The following is a 4,370-nucleotide window of genomic DNA, read 5'->3' as shown; positions in this document are numbered from 1 at the left end:
AATGAAAAGGATCCCATATGCATTAGCAATTGGATCCATTATATATTCCATGTTGTGTACTCAGATTGATATCTCATGTGTGTTAAGCACTTGTAGTATATCTCAATCAGATCCAAGTGAGTGTCACTAGATAGTTGTCAAGAACATCCTTAAGAGCCTGAAAGGACTAAGGATATGTTCTTAGTTTATGGAGGGGAATATGAGCTCACTGTAAGAGGATGCAATGATGCTACTTTCCAACTGGATAAAGATGATTATCGATCACAATCAGGCTTTGTATTTTGTCTTAATTGAGCTACAGTGAGTCGGAAGAGCTCGAAGTAAAGTATTGTAGCAGATTTTACAATTGATGCTAAGGAATGCATGGTCAAATCAAAATGAAAAATGCTTGGGTTGCCTCCTAAGAAGCGCTTGTTTATAGTCAAAAGCTCGACTTTCTCAAGTCCTTCATCAAGCCGGACTATCCACATACATCACACCTTGAACATTTTCCCTTGGATGAGGCTTCACTTGTTGATGATTCTTGGCACATGAGCTCTTTATTGAGAACTTAACCACCTATTGTTATCCTTTTGTCATTCCTTTTAGGATCAGGGCATTCTCATAGACACCTTTGAAACTTCAAATTTCCATTAGCATTCTTGAAATGAGAAGGTGTTAAAGTGATCTCTCGGTTAGCATTCCTTTTCAGCCCCACTTTCAACTTGCATGCCCGTATACCTAAATCTTTACAACTTTGATCCTTGTGAAGAAACTTGCTCGATTGTGGCTCATCTAGGTATATTGTACAAACTTTCAGCTTATGACCTTCATCTTCAATCTTCTTTGACTTGACCATGCATTCCTTAAATGGAAATTTAGGATCATCAATTTTGGAAGTTTTAATTGCCGACTGATCCACCGAATCAATTTTGAAACATGAATCTTGCTTCGATTGGAATTTTAGAGCCTCAATGACATTAAATGTCACTTCTTTATCTTGCACCCTCATGATCAACTTCCCTTCTTGCAAATCTATTAAAGCACTTTCGATTGAAAGAAATGGTCGTCCTAAGATGAGAGGTATCTCATTGTCTTCTTCCATGTCTAACACAACAAAGTCCGCAGGAAATATGAATTTATCCACCTTAACCAATGCATCTTCAACAAAGCCCAATGGATGCTTAATCAATCGATCGGCAAGCTGAAGAGAAACCATGGTCGATTTGACTTTCTCGATCTCTAATTTCCTGAAAATAAAAAGAGGCATTAGGTTAATTTTAGCACCTAAATCAAACAAAACTCTATCAAATGTAAGTCTCCTATAACACAAGGGATAGTGAAACTCCCCAGATCTTTGAGCTTTGGTGGCAATTTCTTCTGCAGAATGGCGCTGCACTCTCCTGTGAGCATTACTATTTCATCTTCCTCTAGCTTCCTTTTGTTTGAAAGAATTTACTTAGCATAACTTAGCATAACTTAGCATCTGCTGCAATGCATTTGCAAAAGGAATGTTAATATGCAGTTTTTTTTTTTAATACATCAAGAAATTTAAGAAACTGCTTATCCTAAGTTTGCTTCCTTAGTCTTTAAGGGAAAGTAACTAAAGAAGTATGGTGTGCCAACTCTAGTGGTATTTCAAGAAATGGCAATTTTTCCTTCCTTGTCTTTGGCATCTTCTCTTTCCTTGGATCTCTCTTTCTTGGACTTGTTAGCTTCTCTTCAACGATGATTTCTTCATCAACTTCTGCAACATAGTCTTCCTTTTTTTCTGGAGGGTTCTCATCTTTCCTTTTTGGTTCAACTTCTTCTAACACTGTCCCACTCCTTAGCATAATTGCATTTACTTGCTCTCTTAGATTGGTCACACTATTACTTGGTAAAGAACCTTGAACTCTCTGATTCAACTTTTCTGAAATTTGACCCAATTGCACCTCCAAGTTTCGAATAGACACTCCTTAATTTCTAAAATTTGAGCGTGTCTCATTCATAAAACTTGTGGTTTCTTGCATGAATTTCCCGAACATATCCTCCAATTTCGACAGTCTCTGCTCTACTGGTTGAAAATTCACCTCTGGTTAATGGTTTGGCACTGTCCTTTGATTTAATTGATTGTCTTGATTGCCCCAAGACAATTTTAGGTGATTTCTCAAACCAAGATTGTAGGTGTTGGAGAATGGATTGTTTTGTTTTCTCTAATTCCCAACTAAATAGTTGACTTGCTTTGATGATAAGGATGATGAGGCAAAGGCGTTCCCCACTTGGCAATCAATGCTTGCATGGTTACCTACACAAAAATCACATGTTACTTGAGGTGTTTGAATAGAATTAACATGCATACCACCTATTTGTTTTTTAAGTGCTGCAGGTTGGGCTGAAATGGATGTGTAAGCATCAACATCATGAATACCCATGGACTTCTTTGACACTATGCTCTTATCCGATCTTTGGTAGTTGTTACTTGCTAAAACTTCAAGTAATTCTTGAGCTTCCACTAGTGTCTTGTTTTGTAAATCTCTCTTAGCTACTGCATCTACCATTGTTCAAACATTTGGTAGCAAACCTGAATAGAACGTTTGGACTTGCATCCAAACAGGCAAACAATGGTGTGGACACTTTCTCAACATTTCCTTGTGTCTCTCCCATGCTTCATATAATGATTCATGGTCACCTTGCACTAATGAGGTGATGTCATTTCTCATGTTTGCAAAAGAGTTGGTGGGTAATACTTGTAAAGGAACTTCTGTGCTAGATCATTCCATGTTGTGATGGTTCCAACAAGTAATGACATTAACCATCCTTTTGCCTTATCTCTCAATGAGAATGGAAATAGTCGCAACCTAATAGCATCATCTGTCACCTCGTTGTCCTTGAATGTATCACAGATTTCCAAGAAGTTGGCTATGTGTAGATTAGGATAATCTTTTGGATCTCCCCTGAACTATACTGATTCTTGAATCATTTGGATTATAGCCGGCTTTATCTCAAAGTCATTAGCCTCAACAGCAATCTCGTTATGCTCGGACTACAATCGTCAACTTGTGGAAGTTAAAACTCCCGCAGGGTTCTATTTTTATCCATCTCAATGAGTCTCTCCTCTCTTTCTCTTCTCTCTTTGATGAGTCTTCTTGCTGTTCTTTCAATCTCTGGGTCAATAGGAAGCACAGGAATATTTCTTGCTTTTCGCATAAACTACAAAGGAAAGAAAAAGAGTGTGAGCTCACACAACAAACAAAAATTAAACTAAAATAAGTAAAACTGAAAATTAAACTTCAACTTAGCAAAAACTAGAAAACTTCAATATTAAAACAAAATCAATCCCCGGCAACGGTGCCAAAAACTTGATGCATGATTTCACAAACATGCATATGTAGCTAGTGCACTAGTTGCAAAAAGTAATATAATGATGACTAGAGTATCGTCCCACGAGGATTGAGTGCTAAGTACTGATTTTCCTAATTTTATAACTAATTGAAGAACACAAAAATTGGATTTGCGGGAGCTAATTAAAACTAAATTAAAACAAAAATATTAAACAACTAAATTTAACACAACAAAAGGATTCTAAAAACAATTACCAATTCAAGAAAAGAGGTTAGGGTTTGATTTCACCGAGTTACTCCAACCCAACCTATAAATCCTTTTATTCTCAAATTCACATGCAAGGATTACAAATCCTATGTTGTAAAATATACCTTCTCGTGCTATATTTCCCTACTTATCCCTATTAAAGTTCCACACCCAACAAAATGAAGTTTAATAGTTCAAAGTCCCTTAAGCAAGTGGAATTATATAAAGATTTCATAGATTGCATTTTTCCATTTCTAGTTTTCACTCAATCTACCGTATTTATCTCAAGAAGCTAACACATGAATCACTTCTCAATCTCATCATGCTCAACACTCATTTGAATAAAAAACCCAACATTCAAATGCATTAAGAACAAAGATAGACACTTAATCCAAGCAATAGAATAAAAAAAACAACAAGATATTATAGATTAAATCATTGTAAACTAAGATCCATCAAAACCCTAACCCAAAAATGAGTTAGTTCATGCTCAAAATGAAAATAAACATCAAATATATAACGAAATCAGAGTTCAACATCATAAAAGAAGAAAGGGAAAATAAATCTTCCTAATTTGGAGACCCAAATCCTTCCAATCTTCTTCTCCTCTCACTATTTCCTAAAATGTCGACCTCCCTTCAAAATTTGGCTAACTCTTGTTTAATTAGTAGCCAAAAACCCTAGGACAAAATGCTATAAAAGGAAAATGCTCCGTTTTTACAAAATAGAAAATTCCAGTTTTCGCTGCGGTAAGGAAAAACTCTTGTTGCGGCATTGACTTGAAATTTGTTGGCTTGTAGTTCTAGAGGATTTCTTTCCAT

General features: G+C 36.1%; 1 non-coding gene across 1 annotated transcript; it reads left to right on the top strand.

The window, feature by feature from the left end:
- Positions 1–2,578: 2,578 nt before the first annotated feature.
- Positions 2,579–2,684, top strand: LOC116107579. Its single transcript, XR_004124489.1, has one exon. It is a non-coding gene; the product is annotated as a small nucleolar RNA R71 (small nucleolar RNA).
- Positions 2,685–4,370: the final 1,686 nt, after the last annotated feature.

The sequence above is a fragment of the Pistacia vera genome, unplaced genomic scaffold, assembly GCF_008641045.1.
Source record: "Pistacia vera cultivar Batoury unplaced genomic scaffold, PisVer_v2 Contig540, whole genome shotgun sequence".
Taxonomy (NCBI): Eukaryota; Viridiplantae; Streptophyta; class Magnoliopsida; order Sapindales; family Anacardiaceae; genus Pistacia; species Pistacia vera.
Note: the sequence above shows the minus strand (reverse complement) of the source record. Positions and strands in the feature narration are given on the sequence as shown.